Source organism: Salminus brasiliensis, chromosome 14 (assembly GCF_030463535.1).
Source record: "Salminus brasiliensis chromosome 14, fSalBra1.hap2, whole genome shotgun sequence".
Classification (NCBI taxonomy): domain Eukaryota; kingdom Metazoa; phylum Chordata; class Actinopteri; order Characiformes; family Bryconidae; genus Salminus; species Salminus brasiliensis.
The window spans coordinates 10864946-10884647 of NC_132891.1; positions in this window are offsets into that span (position 1 = coordinate 10864946).

Sequence of the window (19702 nt, forward strand, 5' to 3'; positions counted from 1 at the left end):
TTCCACAAAGCACCAGTGATTCTGTGATAGATAGCTAAGTTGATGTGTAAGTTGATGTGTTTAAAAGAGTCTAATATTTGTGTAATTGAATGTGTCATTGGTTTATATATAATTTGATTATATTTGATTATTGTTAAGTCTTGTCAGTGCTGTGGATGCCTGTATGTTATTTCTTCCTCCGTACTTTAGAAAGTCTTAAATATTAACAATAGGCTGGTTTGTTGCTAAAGGCTAGTTAGCCTGAATGTTGGTTAAATGAAGAAAAGTTAATAACAGAATGCTTCTGCTGATTCAGACTGACCCCGCTGAGTGGTGATGGTAATGATTACTAGCATTTACACATGAGACAATGCCTGGGAAAGGTAATAACATGCCACTTAAATCAACCCGAATGGGACAGGTTCCCTTCAAACATGGAGGAGTCTGTGAGACCAGCCCAGACCTGGGATGCCAGACGGCAGGACTCGGGTGATCTGTGTCCAAGCAGCAGAGCCCGATTTTTACTTCTTCCATGGCATCAGTGTCATAAATGGCTTGTTTCCCATTGTGTGGGAACTCATCTTGGACATTGTTCCTGTGGTTGTGCACACTGGTAGCCAATAAGTGGAACATGGTCTCCTATGGGGTTAGAGTCTAGCATTCCTGGCATTTCCAGTCGTCTGTGCAGCATGGGACACAGGGGCCCGGACTCATCACTGATTGTTTTGGGTGTTCCTCCTGGTGTGAAAGCACTGGGAAACTCCTGGATGGAATGCCTTTGTGCTTCCTGGCCTGGTCAGATGTTACTTTCTTTGGCAATAATTATCAACCGGTGATTGCCTTTTGGGTTTTGCTGAGTCGTGGCTGTTTATTTTTAACTCAAAAAGGACTCGTCCAGAGTTCAGAGCATGCTCTTTAAGAAGTGAAGAAGGTAATAGTGATGCCGTGGAAGAACCACTTTTGCATAGCCGTTCAAAAAGCAGTTGTTGGAAATGATCACCTCCACAGAAGCCATGGGCTGTTTAGGAGCCTTTGTTTTCAGGAGTGTTTTGGTAGAAATGGGAACATCGTGGAGGTTTTAAATGGAATGTAGTGATTGCCTTCCAACTGACAGCTGCTTGTCACTTTGGGAATGGTTTGCAGGTGAAGAATTTGTCCTGCGCAGTGAGGACTTGGTTCTCACGGCCTGTGTTTGTTGTTTAGCTGGTGTGAATTCTGCTCGCAGCATCCTCATGCCCTGTAGGGTCACGGTGAAGTCAGTCCTTTCTCACACTCTCAGTCATTTGGCAATACTCGCTTTCCCTCGCTCTTCCTCACATACTGTCTAACAGAATTAAGCATTCGTCCAAAAAGTCATATATTGGAATAGCTAAAGCAATAAAGCTGGAAATTCTCCCTTCAGCGCTGGACATCTCTACACTCATAAGTTCCTTCAAGAATGTCTGTGATGCAAGTGATTCAGTAGTATCCTCCAAATCTCATCATGTGTGATACAGTTTGATGTGTCTCATATCCATAGTCGTAATTATAATGCTGTTGTATTGGACATGTTGCATGTTGGAATGTTGCATGCAAGGAAATGTGTAGGCTTATGTATGTGTGTGTGTGTGTGTGTGTGTGTGTGTGTGTGTGTGTTTGTGTGACACTATAAGCCTGCGGGGTGCACCAGGGTCCTGACGCGCTGCTGTAGCACAAGAATCTTCCAAATCATCGGTGCAGCAGGAGATCAGTGCCACATTATTGGCTTGCCCTCGTTCCCTGGAAGGTAACCAGGTCTTCTGCCCTTTACTTTAATATATTGGCTACAGGAACCCGGCCTGCCACAGTAGTCGTACTGTCTCTTCCTTTTAATTAAATGTGCCCATGCTGACAGTGATGGCTTCGCCTCTATTTTAGGTTTTTCCCCCTTCCGTTTGCATTTCTTTGAGCTCAGCCAGAGAGCATTTCACTTAGAATCCCAATTAGACCTGAAAGGGCTGTTGTAGTGATTCTGCTTTGCACTGATATTTTGGGGCACCACAGAGGCTTACTTTACTGTTGTCTGAATTGAATAAAATCCTAATCTTTCCCCATTTGTTTATTAAGAGCAGAAGAGGCTGATTTTTAATTACCTAAAGAATGAATGAGGCCTATTACACACCAAGGGGCTTCAGTACAAACCGATGGGGCGAAGTTTCTTTCATCCCGCCAGCAGGCCAAGGGCTATTTAAGGGGTTAAATGTAAAAAGCTATTGACCTGGGCAGCAAGCATTTATTTGCTCAGAAAATATAGTTAATATTCATACAGAAAGTGGTAGTCTTATATTTGTCAGTATTTCTACACCTCTCTTTTAATGTGTCCTAAAATGGAAAACTGTATGTACGCTGGCATAGTTGAATAAGGAGAATTCTGTACATGGAAATAACCTAATATTGTGAATCTTAAACACCATTGTGTCCTGTTTAAAAAAAAAACAACCTATGTAAGTAAAACAAAGCCAATTCCAAAACTAAGTCAAGACTGTTACTGTTACCTATCAGTCTTGGCTCGTTATATTCATGCTTCTAAAATTTACATACACCCAGCCTGTCAGCAAAAGTCTTTAAAAGCGAAGTATAATGGCTACTTCAGCAGTTAAAAGCAGAACAATTTTTCCCACACAAGCCCACCATAAAAGAAAAAACAGCTCTTAATAACAGGGTTGTAAATAGGGTTGTAAATAGGCTTGTAAAACCACATCTGAGCATTTTCGCCCAACCAAACTCACATCCTTAGTATTTATTTATCAAAGAACAACTTAAACACTCAATAAAGACCTTCTTTGGCACATTTAAGGTCCGATACCTGGATTTCTGTTCACCAGTATGATGCTGGAGGTGTTGCGTCCATACAGTTCACCAAGAAGAAATTTAAACCCTGTAACCATAATTCTACTCACTAGCTCAAAAGATATCCACTACTTTTTGGCTTCACATGCATTTATTAGGGCTGTTTAGAGATCAAATTTTCAATTCAGATTAGAATTGAACTATGCTGTATTTAATCAGATACAAGTCTGATTTGTGGGCATGAATGTGAGCGGTCAGCTCGGATGTCATGCTTAATTTTGCCTGTACACATGTTCTTAGTGCGGCCAGCATCAGCCAGCATTGACAGTGTGGCAAAGAACAACAATGGAGGACAGCAGCTGGGACAAGGTTGATGTTTTTCTGCTCTGGAGGGGGTGTCCACAAATATTTGGACATATATAGCATATATCTCACAAAGATACAGATCCTTCCCTGCAAAGTATGGTAGTCAACACCTTGAGTGAAACACATTTTTCCAATGCTGGATGACTACGGAAATGATTAAACAGGATGATTTAGGCTTTGGCAGGCCTCTGACTGGGTGTAATTAGGAACGGAGCCACTAGGAGCCGTAGACCTGCTGTGCAACTCCAATCTCACCACATCCAACCGGTCATAAGAGCCTTATTGAACTAGCCACCACTACAAAATCTGATCTTGCAGGATAGAGTGAGGATAAATTCTCCATGTAAGGTCATCTCAGCACCCTGTCCATGTCTAATGGGCACTCGGTCTCAATGTGTGTCATGTTTAGACTGCAGATCAGAGAGAGAGACCTATTCACAGGTAGAGTCTTTAATGTGTATTTGATTGGGCAAGTCCTGAATGAACAACAGATCCACCAGCTTGAGGAAAAAAACACATCATCCTTTAATGGGCAGGGTATGAGGTTAGAGTGTAGTGTTCTGAGGGTGTTGGAGGGAAAATTGAGTGTCTCGTTATTTAAAGATTATTAGCCTTAATCTAGTAAAGGCAGCGCGAAGACTCCATCAGCCTGCAGGCTTCTTTAGCCTTTTTAAAACAGTGGGGGGATTCACTGGAGCTGTAACATTGAGCAAAAGGGCCTTCTCAGCCATGCACTAGCTGACTGCATGGCACAAAAGTCAGGTATAATATAATCATACACTTGTTCATGCTTAGATGTTTGTGAGGAAAAGCACTGTAGATGTTAGGAGGTCTCGCTCTGAGTATGTATGTGTGTGTGTGTGTGTGTGTGTGTGTTCGTGTGTGTGTGAATAAAGGCTCAGTGTTGTTTGATGGATCACTTTGTCACCTGTGGAGCAGAGGTAGCTTGCCTGGAGGTAAATTCAGCTAAAGGTTCTTTGAAGGGTTTGCTCAGATGAGCTCAGTCAGTGGCTCAATCAGCAGGTTCTCCTCTCATTAGGGTTTTCATTATAATGAGCTCTAATGCTAAAGATACTTATCCCTGAATATTCATCCCTAGCTTAATATACTGACAGATGGCTTCGATTGAGAAACAGAGAACCATATCTCCACAGCTTCATATCTCCTTCTTCTGAACTTCGCTAGAAAAGTGCTCAGACTAGGCATAGAGCTCTTTTGTAGAGCTCCTTCTTTAATTAATTAAGGTTTCTGACTTTAGCTTAGCTGCTCGCCTACGTCCTCAGTTGGGGAGAGACCGATCCTGGCCACATGGCCCAGCAGTACCCCGTGGGGGGAGCCTCACCTGAGGCCGTGCTTAGCCGTCCAGCAGAGCAGTGAGCCTGAAGGCCTGTTCTCAAAGGGCCATTGTCTCCTCCCCGCTGTTACTTTCAACTCAGATCTGTCATCATGGAGTTAGTGAGGAGTAAGCAAAATGCTGCTGTTAGCATCTGCACATTAAAGAGTAACTTTGTCTCAAACACCCTTTTTTAGCTGAAGACACCTGTTGAGTCGTAGTTGTAGTGGAAAACTACAGTCCTTATCTGCATCTCTCTACGAATGTGATGCATGCACATATGTCTGGGTCTTTTTGAAGTTTGTGATGACATGTTCTTTGCATAGTAAACTGGTTCCCCTGCATTGTCCCCTGGGCTACAGTTAACTGAGATCCAACTGTCAGTTAACTGAGATCCAACTGTGGCTTTTATGGACATCTAATATCAGTTTATGACACGTTACGACAGCAGAGAAGCCTAACTCCGGCTGAGGTCAAGCAAAGTTTGCTCCTACAATTGGGTTAACTTCCAGATTTAGAAAGTTTGGAAGACCTTACCTAGCTGCAACATGTTAGCTGATCCTGACTGTTGTCCATCAAATTTGCTCTCACTTGAACATTTGAGACTCTAAAAAGGAGAGCTACAAAGCATGATTTTACTGAAGTAGTAATCATCATCATCCTGACTGAGCAGCATAAAGATAGCAGATGGGAACAAAAAAGAAATCATTGCCCATGTATGATGGCAGCCTCTTGCAATGGGGCAAAACCCCTGTCCCTAGGCTTACATATATGCCCACACTAGGGTTCAACTGAGATATGTATCAGCTAATGTTAATAAGCCACGTTTTGGTGGTATCAGAGTAAATATTGGTGATACTTTCTTGCTGGAATTCAAACTGAAGAGCTCCACATTACAGAGCAAATCCATAGACATTAGTGACACTGAGGAGCATATTGTATACAAGTCACTCCAGCTTAACTAAATGACAGCAGTACAGGTTGAACTGGTGAATTTGAACACAAAACCATCATGTTTGGCCTGTTTCCACAGGCTCTGGCAGAATTGAAACTGACAAAATTGCAAAAAGGATTCTTTATGGAACCACAAAATGGTTGTTCTATGGCATCAGGCAAAGACACTTTTGTAGAATGTCTATTAACTTGGAAAACTTTGAAACTTGCTGTGATGTAGTTTTTAAACATAAATATATGGACTTTTTCTTGACGTAATATCTTCACACATATGTCTTCATACATTGATATAGAACATTTCCAGGCTCACATATTTAATGTAGAAACAATGGGCCTCATTCAGTAAAATCTTCGTAAGATTTTTCCTAAATTTGTTCTTGAGAAAAGTCCTAACTTAAAGTCTACCTCAGATTAATGATGTGTTTTTAAACCGCAGAATTGTTCACAGCTCTGCTCTTATGATGATGGATCCCATTGTCTTTGTAAATTGAGCAAATTCTAAATAAGAAAACATTGACGAATGTCAGAGTCTTGGTGAACATTTCATAAGTGGGTTCTAAGAAGAAATATCTTCCGAAGAATGGTTCAGGAATGAGGCCAATTGATTGAAAGATTCTTTAGGTAATCAAAACTGGTTCTTCTAAGGTGGTGGTCCAAGGAAATCTTTTTGGCACCTGTATTTTAAAGGTTGCACCTTTTTAAAGGCCACAATGCTGATCAAACAATGTGAGCAACAGCAGCAGTATTAACAAGTAGGAACAAGCACAAGAAACCTAAAACTGTTGAGCTTCTTAATGAGTTAATCCCTTAAAGCAACTCTTTCATGTAAAGGAGGAGTGGGTGATTAATAGGAGTCCTTAGTGAGCCACAGGGATAATTAAGTGATTGCGCTGGGCTTGGCTGAGGAGTAAAGGGGGCCCCGTTTTTCCACGTTTCTGTGCGGCGGTGGCCAGTCGGCCGGCTCCAGTCAGGCAGCGGTGTCACACCACTGCTCATAGCTCACAGATCAAGGCCCTGCTCCCCCACAGGCCGCCCGCTAACCTCCAGGTGGGCACACTAATGAGCCCAAGCACCAGCTAGGCTGCTGCCTCCCTGGGCAGGAGGGCCAGAGGCTGGGGGACGGAGGGTCAGCTGCCGGTAGGGGGCTGGAGCTGGACACAGCAGAGAGAAGTGATTTAAGGAGACAGCAAGAGTGTGGAGGTGTTTCGGTCGTGGTCTGTGAGGATTGTACAAAACATGCAGAGGCAAATGCAGTGCATGACAGATTCAGGGGCAGGGGGTGTGTGTAATGTGCAATGATGTGTCAGCAGTAAGGGTGTGTATGAAGTACATCTGGAAGCAGATGAGAGTGGCAGTGAAGACAGTCATAGGTCTGTTTTAGTTTACAGTGATTTCCTTCACCAAACACATTTAAAAGGGCCCATATCCTACATTTTTGTTGGATTTTATGTTTCTTTTATGTAAGGATAGGTTTGCATAGGGTTCAGTAGCTTGTAGCTTGTAGAACCATCTTTTTTACCAGCAAAAGCTTGAAGGTTTGTAGGCATTTGTTTATGCACAGCTCTCTTAAGGTGCCGTCATATCATTTTAATTGGGTTCAATTGAACTTTGACTGGAGCATTGCAATGCCTTGATTCTCTTCTTGTGCTTGGGATCACTGTCCTGTTGCATAACCCAGTTGCAGACAAGCTTCAGCTTTTGGATACATGACCTCACATTTGACTCTAGAATACTTTGGTATACAATGGAGTTCATGGTCGACTCAATGACTGCAAGGTGTTCAGGGTCTGTGGCTACAAAAGAAGCCCAAATTATTCACTTCTGGCAGCCCTTCCACACAAACCATATCTCAGTCTTGTTCTTGTTCCATGAACTTAAACATTTAACATGCTATCTGAGGCATATAGAGTCTGAGATGTAGCTCTTGTTGTTGTTGTTTTTTGTTTTTTTTTGCAGTTTCCTCGAGCATTGCATGGTCTGACCTTGGGATGATTTTGTTGCGACATCCACTTGTGAATAATCTTTCTCAATGTAAGGTGATGGACTTCAAATGTGTTTGGAAATGGTCTTATAACCCATCCCAGATTGATGGGCTCCAGCAATTGCTTCTCTAAGATTATTGCTGATGTTTTTTCTCTTTGGCATTGTGTTAGCACACAGCTGAATTCTCCGCAAACTGCCAAAACTGATTTTATACATGTGGTCACACTTGCCGATGATCAATTAATCAGGGGTATCCATCCAGGGGTTTTCCATTTTGGCCTAACTGTTGTTAATAAATAACAACCCAGTGGAATCTGTTGTGTGTTGTTGTTAGTCTGATGTTGTGTTTATCTATTTTTAAGACCTTCTCAGTTATGTCCTACATAAAAGCTACATTCAAATTGGATCTTTGCCACAGTTCATTAAAAAAGTGAGGTCAATTTTCATATAAGAATTGTAAAGACTTAAAAACATTCTGTTTTCCATGATTTGGGCTCTTTAATGTATTTTATCCAATGCGTTGTATAATTCCTAAATCTTTAGACAGTTCCTTGAGTCTCAGAATCAATCCATGAGGCTTAGCAAGCTTAGTCAGAAGTCACAAAATGAGACAAGAAGAGATGTTAAATGTCAAAACCATAAAACAGAATCTACAAAACAATGTGAGCTCACCATCTGCTGTTGTAATAATTTTTTATTATTATATTATGTTATTTAGTGAACAAACGATAAATTATCATGCCTTTGTCGTCCCACTATTCCCTCTTGCTTTATAATCTCACTGTATAAACAGTGTAAACAGTGGAGAGGTGAGCGTTCCCCTGAAGCTCCTCACAAGCATGGGGGGAGGCAGAGGGAGAGGTGGCTAATGGGTGCGTGTGTTCCTCTTGTCCAGGCCAGTCCTTTGTTCCACTGAACTCAGACGGCCACTGATCCATAGTGTTGTGAGGAACACAAACTGTCTCCTCAACAGTGTTTGGCCCAAAATAGCATAAAGGACCCAGGACGTCCCTCTGCAGACAGCCCACTTCCACTGACGAGAAAAGAAAACAACCACAGTCTACAGGCGGATGAGATCTGACAAATGGGCTGACTGATAATAGTAGATACATAAGTCTAGCTTTAAATAACAAAAATATTAAATCAAATCAAATGTAAGTTAAATATAAAAATGCTGCTGTAGGGCTTGCCCTGTAAGTCAGAAACACTTTTCTAATAAACTATGGAGAGATTTGAGTTTTATACTCTTGTAAAATGTGCTGTTAATGATAAAGGTGTCACACTTTGCCACTGATGCCAAAGAAGAAGCACTTTTGGTCTCCTGAGAACCAGTCAGTGGATGCCTGAAACCAAAATGGTTAGAGAAACGTTCTGAAAACTTTCCAAGATAACGTTCTTAGAATGTTAAACTGTTCAATTAAACTGTTCAGTAAAACTGTGGCTTCAGGTGATGTTTTTGAAATGTTCTCATAAATTAAGAAAAAATGTTACAATAAGAAAAAGTGAGCAGATTCGCATTGAGGGAACATTCTAATGCTAAAGTTGCTGCAACCAATGGAACTGTATTAGGATCGTTCTGAGAACATAAATGTGAATGCTATCAGAACGTGCCGAGACAGTGTTCCTAGAATGTTAAATTTATGGTTCACATACGGTTGAGGTGACGTTCTTGTTGTTAAGAAAGGGATGTTAGGAAAACTGGACAAATTATATTGAAGGAACATTCCAGTGCAGCATTCCTTCAACCAAAATCAACATTAAGGGAACTTTCTAAGAAATGATTTTGTTGTTTGTATGTTTTCAGAGAACCATAATTAGTAAAAAAAAAAAAAAAAAAAAAGAAGAGTCTTTTTAACGTATCTAAACACATCAGAACACACCACAACACTACAGAACACACTCTGCTATTAAAAATAAAAGGTGCTACGAAGGGTTATTTGAGCGATGCCATAGACTAACGGCATTTGGTTTCTTAAAGAACCCTTTTTTGTTAAAGAGATGTGTCCTCTAAGAAACCAAAAGTGGTTCTTCTATGGCTTCGCTCAAAGAACCGCATGTAGCAGCTCTTTAGCACAGTTTTAGGAGTGTACGAGTGCATTCACAGTCCAGTACCAGCATTGTTACTGCAAGGCATAGCTCTCTCGGTCAGTTGTAGTGCTCTGCAGCTCTTCCTGTCCTGTCGAGAGAATGACTGCACTTGTCTGATGACTCGTCAGTTCCCCCCCCAACAATGGACTGACTTGGAGCAAATCTGCAGCCAGTGCTACCTTGTGTGTCTTCATGTCCCTGTGAGTGCTTGTTAAGACTGGGTCACGGCCATGGATTTCGTGGTTTATTTTTCCGGCCTTTCACGGGGGTAAATAGTCTCGGCTGTGCGGTGGCACAGATTGAACACGGTGGGTGTCCCGCAGTGCTGGTCAGTCAGAGAGGAGCGGACTGGGTCCATACAATGTGGTGCCCGCATAAAGGCCTCTTTGTGGCTGGAGAGCGGGGTCAGCCCCGTGCTCCAGCCAGCTAATAAATAGCCACATTCTCCACCTTTCTGATTTTGTTTTGGCGAGTAAGCCCAAACAAAAGTAGAAAGACGTTTAATTATTCACAGGAAAATGCATAAAGGATTAATTTGCATTGATTTTGTGTCTTCACAAAGAGAGCCATTTTGTGGGCTCAAGGACCGATGCAGACCGTTTTCTCCGACCAGCCAGACGGAACAAAAAGATCAATGGCACCTTCAGTGTGGCTATCACTGAGGAGAATCTTGCAATGGTCCCTTAGCACAATGTTGGTTTTGAGCATTTTCCACATTGTCCCTGCCTATAGTTGTGTGCTTTTTTTCTTCAAAGGATGTGTGTTTCAACACAATGCGCAAAAACACCCTTTAAATTTGAATAATCTGGTTTGTTAAGTCCACAATGAACGGTTTCCAATTTAAAATAATTTGGATTGATGATAGCATTGAAAACGCTAAAGCAGTGACAAATGTGCTTTTCTGCTTTGCACTTCAGCTTTTAACTTTTCCATCCACGTTAAAGAACGTGAGAAACCATGGCTTATTCACTTATGTTGTTCAACAAACTGGATTAATCAGCACTTCATTAATGATGCACCTCAGTGGATCATTGATGTTTCGCCTTCATTTCCAAGCCACAACACTTTACCGAATATTTGTTGTTGTCTATTTCGTTGTGTGCTTTCCTGTTGCTGTGTTATGTGTTGTAGTCGAGACACGAACACAACAACAGGCATTAATTCTGATTTCCATTATTGCTCTTGGTTTTGACAGTGTTAGCGATGAAGAAAGTGATAACAATGAAATCTTGCCATCTGAGGTGTTATTAAAAATGATTAATGTATTTGAGCTGGACTGTTATGTCATATGCATTACATTCTGCACATCATTGCTGTCAAATAAAAACCTTATTTCTTCATTTTTGCACTTTCTGTGGCAATATTTCATGATGAATGGACCAATAGAGATAGTTCAAAATGACTTGGAATAATATCTTTGCCTTTCAATGGAAGCTATTTTGGAGACACAAGATTTTTGCATGACAGCAGCAATATAATATAAAACATGCCCAGAAAGACAATGATGCAGATGGCACTAATGCAGATATTTTTTTGGGATGAACTAACAACATATAATAACTTTATATGACTTTATAATAACTTAAATTTTTTCTTTGGAGAATAGAATAATTGCAGTCAAGTGCAGTCATTCTCTTCCCCAAAGAAAGTTATTATAGTTATTATATGGTGTTAGTTTATCCCAAAAAAATATTATTATTAAGTGTTTTTATAAAAGAAATAACAATTTCATGTCATTTTAAACCATTTTTTGGTCTATTCCTCATGGAATCCATTGCTCATCATGATATGATTCCTCTGTATGTATAATATAAACAAATAAAGAAACACAAACAAATAAATGAATTAATAAACAAATAAATGTCAACATCTGAGATTCGATGACCCTGACCATATCTGGTGTTTTCAATACTTTACAGGATCAGATCTTGTGTGGGTCTTTGTTCCCCTGATCCCCCGTATAGGGTTCCTTTTTGTGAACATTTCCCTCACTTTTTTGACGGGACTGCTTTTTAAATGAGACTCAATACAGGACAGCAAATCAGAACAGAGATCATTTACATATATTAGTCTTAAAGGCTATATTCACATTACCAGGCTAAAGTCACTCAAATGAGATTTCATGCATCTTGTTGATGTTTTATGATTAAAGACAGATACAGGTTACTCACATTTATGAATGTGAACCGGCACGATAGACAAATCCGAACAGCCAAATAGCAGAAAATCTGAAAAGCTTAATGTGGCTTGTATTGTGAATGTAGCCAAAGGCACAGTAACAAAAACAACCGCTTTAGTTCTAAGGGATAAAGAGGCATTAGAAAATGGTCATGTAAAAATGAAATACAAGGAAACTGAGGAATGGGACCTTAAAATGAGTCAATGCAGTCTATGCACTTTAGTTACTTTACTCTAGAAACTTCACTAAGCAAACCTCTGTTTATGAACAACACGAGGCAGTGGCAGGCAGTTCTAGGCACCTGCCTTTGGGAATAATTCGATTTCCCATGTCTCCTTGTCCACGCTCTTTGATGCATTGTTTTAGCTGTTTCTTTCCAAGGCCTCAGTGTTATTTTGCCTTCCTCGAGCTTGTGGTGGGGCTGTGGGGGTCTATATAGCCCTGACTTGTTTCCCAGCGGTAGGCAAGGACATATCTGTCAGTGTGAATTTCACTGTGAAGCTGTTGATATGGAAAAAGTGTACCAGTGGGCCACTGCGTGGTGCATACTGAGCCCAAATTGCTGCTGGTTCACAGTACTGCAATTACAGCGACAGGCCTCCTGATCTATTAACTCGCAATGTCCCCGTAGCGCACCATTCAGCTAGCGTGCCACTGCCCTGTCTGGAGAGAGGTCTCTTAAACCACATGAAAAGGGCTCTTCTGTACTTATTGTGCTCATTGTCTCTGAAAGCCTGTTATTAGTTCAGAGAATTATGTGGCCGAGAGGTGCTGATAAAAAACATCAGAGAACTTACAGGTGCTAGATCTGTCCCTAATGTTGATACTTTCAATTCAGCACATTTGGGCATACTGGAGTACTAGAAAACTAAATACTGGATAAGAGCCAGACTCGAAATGTCCAGTACAAACATTTGAGAAAGCTTCACTTAGTGGTTATATGTGCTCAAAAAGTGAGATTCCTAATTAGTTCTTAGCTTGACAAAACCCATCCTCACACTAAAGTATAATAATTTAATAAAAACTTAAATAAAAAAGTAACCAGAGATAATTCTTTTACACTCTTAAAAATTAAGGAGCCAAAAAGTTTTTTTTTTTTTTTTTTTGCATGGCTCCATAGAAGAACCACTTTTGGCACCCTATAGAACCTTTCAATGGATGGTTCCCCGGGGAGCACAGGCAACCCTGATTTTTGCTCAATCATTGTGTTGCAAGTTGTGTTGAAGCAAAAAGAAATCTGGACCATCTGGGTATCTCTTAAGACTGGTTTGAGCAGCACTGCTTTAGAGAGCCATTTAAGTAAACGAGATGTGGAAGTGTGAAGAACCCTGTTAACATTTCTTTAACCTCCACATAATAAAAAAGGTTCTCTAAGCAACTTTATGCTAACCTTTTAGAAGGTTCATGCACAAATCACATTTTTTACAATATGGCTTTTTAGGGTAGCAAAAGTGGTTCCCTTTGTGGCACATGACATCACACACAAAAAAAAAAACCTTGGCAACTTTGTTTTTAAGATGATATTAAACATAAAACTAAGACTAGACTAAACTCTTTAGTTGTGCTATAATAGTACTAATTCAATACTAAAAATAAAAGTGCTATAAAGGGTTCTGCATTTGGTGTGATGCAATAGAAAAAAAAAGATTTTGTAAAGGAGACGTAAGTATGAAGAGCTTTTTAACTGGTAAAGAACCTCTACATCCACAAGCTTTTAAACCTCTAAAACCTTTTGCAAAAAAAAAAAGGTTCTCTATGGAACCGATTCCTATATGGCATCGCTTAAATAACCCTTTGTCGCGTTGTTATTTTTACATTGATTTTAGAGTAGATGTATATTTTATAAATGTAAATTGTGCTAATGATTTGAATGACTGAACTGGGGCACTAACACAGTACCACCCACAATCAACATGAACCCCGACAGGAAAACCTACAGAGTTTGTTTTAGCAAATCCTTTCATTGTTCTTTGTTCTTCATTTCCGCTAATCACATAGTTTTTCAGTTTCCGTCAAGTGTTAAAAGCCTAATTTATGCCTCCCATCTTAACTAGGAACCATGGCCTCATGATTGTTGAAGCTACAACTTACAAGCGAGCATGAAGGGTTTGATTCCGCATCATTGTTTTATCATTGCATTAGTCTTGTAGCACATACAGCCCCGTGCAAACATTTATCCAAGAATCGAATTAAGGGTTCCAGTGATTTTCCGAATTCAATTCCACTCTTTGTGTTCTCCCTAATGTGCCACGTTCTACCCTTTTGCCAGACACCAGTAAGAATTGGTCAGATGCGTCACTGCACAGCTTTAAAGCATTCGCCACTGGCATTACGGTGAAGTGACCCATTCCAAATAACCTATACCATTCTGGAACTATAGGGCTTATAAAGGAGCCCATTGGAACCCACTCTCAAAAGATTTTTTTGGGGGAAGCCGTGATGAAAAGTGCCCCGAAAAAGATAAAGAAAAAGTATTTGGACATGTCAGGAGGGCTTTCAAAGGAAAACAAACTGCGGCAGCCAATGTGAGTTGACTTAATCTGATTAGGCTAACCTCATCAACAGCCCACTTAAAAAAGAGAAGAAAGCCATGAATCGGTTCGAAAGGCAAGGGGTGGGGGGAAGCGCTCTCCGTCCTGGTCTGAGAGGGCCGAGGAGCCTTCGTGAATGCGGCACATTGTAATGGACATGCTGGTCCACAGATGGCAAAATGACAACAAACCGTTCGAAAGGCGAAGCAAATACAATTGATCCGAAGTTATTCACAGGTATAAGAACAATGCAGAAGTAATAAGATTAAGGCAGAATGAACTGAAAAGTCTATGAAACACCACACTGTCACACACTGCCAGTGCTGACATTTAGCTTTCAAGTCCTGAGGGTGTAATATAAAGCCCCCCCCCCCCCCTCCTCCCCAGCACTCCTGAAGAAATATCTCCACATTTTAATTCATTAATGTGGACTCTCACCTCTGTTATGAAACTCCCCACCGTGCCAGTAATAAATCAAAGCTGAAAGGTAAATAAAGCATCGAAAAGCTGGCACCTAGATGTATTAGGCGGTTTTAATACAACAGTCTTTGGGTTAAGGAAATCCTTAGCAACAACATTTTTAAGGTATCTTTCCATGCCAAAAGAAACTCTTCAGATCTTTTGCCAGTGTTTCGTTCCCATGCAGGAATTGATCCTCCAAACCACTTAGAAATAAGCCTTTAGCAGCAAATTAAGTGCACTGAGTTCTTTTTGATGAAATGGACATTAAAGATATGGTGAAATTCATACATTTCCTGTGGAAAGATAATATAGGATTAAAGCTTTTCGTGCTTACTTTTATGAAAAAAAAAGCATTAGGGCATTTCTATTATATGTTAGTTAAACATGAATGTGAAACTGGTTTGAACGTCAAATTTAAATCGCATTAGTTACACACCTTAATAAATGTTCCCTTTGAATTAATCTAGACTGGATTTTCTACACTTTTGTCCACATGATTCTGGCTAACTTGCTGTACTGTGTATAATGTTTTAATAAAAAAAAATCTGTTTGGCTTTAAATAGAAAAGCACTTTATTTTAGGTATTTTAGTGTCATAGTGAGGACACATAAATATGGGACATTTATAGACAATTTAACAGTAATTATTTAACTGGGCTTTAATTTATCATTAATATTATGCAGTTAATTATTTTATTATGTAATTTTGTAATTCAGTATATGCACTTGAAGGCCTAAATCACAAGTGTCATCTATCTATCTATCTATCTATCTATCTATCTATCTGTCTATTTGGCTATCTGTAATATATTTTTCTATTTATAGAACTTTACTGACATTTTTATGAATTCTCTGTTTCCTACATGGAGGTAACAGTATCCAGAGGACCTGAACATGCTGTTAGCATTTGTGGGTGCTTTGTGTGAGGTACTCATCAGGTAAACACAGATAAGGACGGTGTGATTGGAGGGCACGTAAGGGGATTGGGCCAGCAGCAACAGCAGCTAATGCAGATCTAATTGACTCTTTTCTGCATTCTGCACACGGATTTGGATAGAGGCCGTGACTCGTTATCTACGAACAAACGAATCAGCTCTGGGTGGAAGGGAGCTTCTGAGCACGCTCTGATCCCACATGCTGCAGTGGACCAGAAAACTTGTGGTGACACACAGTGCACAGTGCTTGGACCCCTTTCATCACCATTACAAAATGGACAGCAAATTAAAAGAAAAGCAAAAAAGAAAAAGACTCCTCCTCTTAATAAGGGGGTTCTCCTTATTTATGAAAAAAGAGTATATTTAATCAGATATATAAAATAAAAAAGTGCCTTGCTGTAAATGTTGTGATGCTATGAAGGATTCAAATATGGTTCTCTAAGGAAGTTTTTAATGGATTTTTTTTAATCTAAAACTTAAACCTTATCTAAAAGTTTTTTTCTAGATTTGCAAATCCAAACCTTTAATTAACCTCACAAAGAATAACCAATGTAATCATTTCTTCAACTAGTAATTTTTTCCTTCTCTTTAAAAAATAAATAAATAAAAAGCCTAAGACTTTTTAAATAGCCCTCCTTGCTGTAGGTATTACAGATTTACCGTATATTGCGTGCAGGATTTAGTGCTGCATCCTTTCTTTCAATCCCAGTGCAAACAGGGCAGTCATGAGCTGGTGTACACACAGCTGGCCTCTAAACCCTCATGGATCCTGGGCAAACAAGTTTCCAGCATGCCCCAGCAGGGCTCAGCCACCCACTACAAGAGCCACCAAACAATAGCCGACAAGCTGCAAGAGACCAGGCTGAAGATAGACTTCATAAACTCTCATTGCCTGAGGCTTTTCTCCCCTCACACACACAATGAACTAGTGATCACACACTTAGCCAGCTATTGGCTCATCAGTGATTGAAGCCAACACAGCAGGATATTAAAAAGTTTCAGATCCTGTTTCCCTTAATTGCATTATTTATCTGGTAAATCACTGCATAATTTGTTGTTCATACAGACATTTAGGGAAAGGCAAACTGCTTTGCTGCTCAAACGTTTGACACTGTGCATTGGCCATTACCTTCACTAAATGACTGTTAGTGATATGGTAGATTGATACAGTCGTCTCGTCCTTTAAGAAAATGAGAAGCATTTAACGGTTGGATAAGACTTTAAATCAGTGCAGGCATACAAACAAACAAACAAACAAACAAACAAACAAACACATTTTTGTGTAAAATTGAGTTATCTATCTATCAGAATGGGAGCCTCATTTATATGTATATTATTATTAAAGGCACTAATTAAAAGGGGCTGTTTGATCTTACCTCATTAAACATGACTTTTATTAAATCATTTCAATAAACACATACATTTTATTGAAATAAAAACAATTACATGTTTCTTTCCCACCACTGCCATTTTACAGACTGGCCAAAATCCACTTCCTGCCACAATCAACTGTTTTCTGAATGCTATTCTAATCAATACCCACCCCCCTTTTCCTCCCAGTCCCCTCCTCTCTTTGTCTAACACAGTGTATCTAATATAAATATATATTAATTTCTTTTTCTGTATTATTTGACTTATTTTGAATAAGCGTGCATACATTAATTCAGCAAAATAAAAAATGAACATATTGGTTTGGTTTGTATGCAAAGTTTAAGTAGTTGCTTTTGACCCATAGACTTTCTGTCTGTATTTTTTATATATTGTTTTCACATATAATTGTGTCCGAGACTAGCAGAGAAATACACTACTCACCTCCTCTGGCTTTTCTAGAGAGTATTCTGTAAAATACTTAAAACATTAAGTATTTTAAAAGGTGTCCTTCTTATGACTCTTCTGTGAAGATTTAAGTGTGCAAGCAACACTGCACAGTGGAACGGTGCACCACCCTTTTGGCTTGGTAGTCATATGGGGGTTTTGATTTGATTAAAATCAGCATATGAACAAATCTCTTGCTCTCTCTTGCTTATCCAGATCTCATCGTGACCTCCACAGTTTCCCTCAAACTGCCATTTCTTAATAAGTCACTGTAAAAAACGCAAGCTGAAAATGCTTAGCTAACTTCTTATTGCCTTCCCCGCCAACTACTGTTGTTTTCAGATCGTTAGACAGTTGTTCAGTGGAAAAGTGTTAGTTCAGAGTCAGAGAATTTAAAAAGCTTGAAAATGTGATTTAGCGGACAGTTGATAATTACTATTGGGGACGTATATCAGGCCTGATTTGCTAATCAAGGTCTGAGATCTTTTTTTTTTTTTTGCAAAAGTTTGCAACACATCCTACATTGCTGAATTCGATTTTTTAAGTCAAGAAAGACAGGTACTGCATTAGGATTTGCTGAAATGTGGAGTTTTATGTTATTAGCTACAGAGGCTTTTTAACAGTAGTAAAATAAACTATCATAAAGTATAATTCCAGAATGCCCCATATTTAAAAAAAAATGTAGATTGAAAATGGCAAACATTTTGTTAATACTAGTACATAACTAAATTCTTTAAATATTTAACAAAACGTCTAAAATATATTTTTATTTAATACTAAATTACTTATCTACGTTTGTAAATAATTACAGAAAAATAACAACTGGGGCTTCACATAGAGCCAACGCCATTCCCTTCCCCTGTACACGATCTACTCACCCACTTTACATCGCAAGCTCTATCAGGTAATCACCTCCTCTTCTATGTTGTTGGCAGTTTATGGTCCAATCAGCAACACTTTTACCTACCGTTACACCTTTCACTAGTCAAATATGACAAGATCCTACACCTGACAATTACGGCTGCTGTGGCTGTTTACAATCCGTACGATTAAAAAATTATAACAACCAAAAATAGAATTATAAATATAAGTGATTATAAATGATGAACTCTGAATGGTAGTTTATTTCATGAGGATAACAGCGATGACTTTAATCAAAGCATCAGAAATGCTTAAAACTAATTTTTATTAGTTTTTGTTTACTTTAGTTTGTATTATTAAATTAAGCTATTTAAATACACGGTTTTCCAGCATACCGTTATTTATTTTATTGTTATTTATAAGTCTTTATTGTTTTTCACTGAATATAAAGTAATATATTTTGATAGATGTGGAGAACCCCCAAACAAGACACCGCCTAGAGCCCCTAAATGTTCTCAAATAGCTCTGCTCCGTTCAGCCTGACTCACGCAGTGGAGAAGTGAGGCTCAGTGCTCCGCCTGGTGGTCAGGCGAGGGGCGTTCAGATCGAGCTAGATGAACTCGGCCTGATCGATAGATGGCGCTCGACACCAATGAATCCCTCAAAACCCGTTCATTTTCTCCAGGCTGCGTCTGCAGTCAGACTACGGTCTCTTTAAACGATGGAGAGGACCTTACGTTAAACACGATTTCTGACTTTTATTTTTTTACATTAATTTTACATTAATTTTATAGATTTTTAACTACAGATGCATTTTAAACACAGACCCAATTTTGACAAAAAAAATCAAACAAAAAAAATAAAAATAAAATCAATCTCCAATTCCTGTTTATGTCAAACCTTTTTAAAAAAGCAACCCTTTAAAGATATGATGTGAACTGTACACGCGTGTTTGGATCAATCCTGTCAGAACAAAACACGCTGGCGAAGTTCGGGAGAAAAAAAAACACCCGCGCGCGCGCAGCTCGAGCAGACAGACTGCAGTATGGGACTCGCTCCCTCAGCCCGTAACTCGGCACGTGCTCGGCGGGATCAGAAGTGCAGCGAGCGGGCGCGCAGACGCGCTGGCACGCGGACAGACGGAGCGCTACCCCTCCCCCCTCGCTCCCCTTCTCTCCCCCCGCGCGCTCTTCTCATGACGGATGGGAGTCGCTCATCCAGCCAATAAGGACCGAGCTGAGGCCAATTTGCATGAAGCGGCTGCGTTCCATCGGTTTCCCGCGTGCTGCTTCGAACCGCCTCGCGTGCCTCTACAGCTGCTGATCCCTTTGAAGCGCAACTGGATCCCTGAAGTGAACAGCCCGGGATTTTCTTCCCATTTTACAACTGGAAGCGTGATATTCATAACA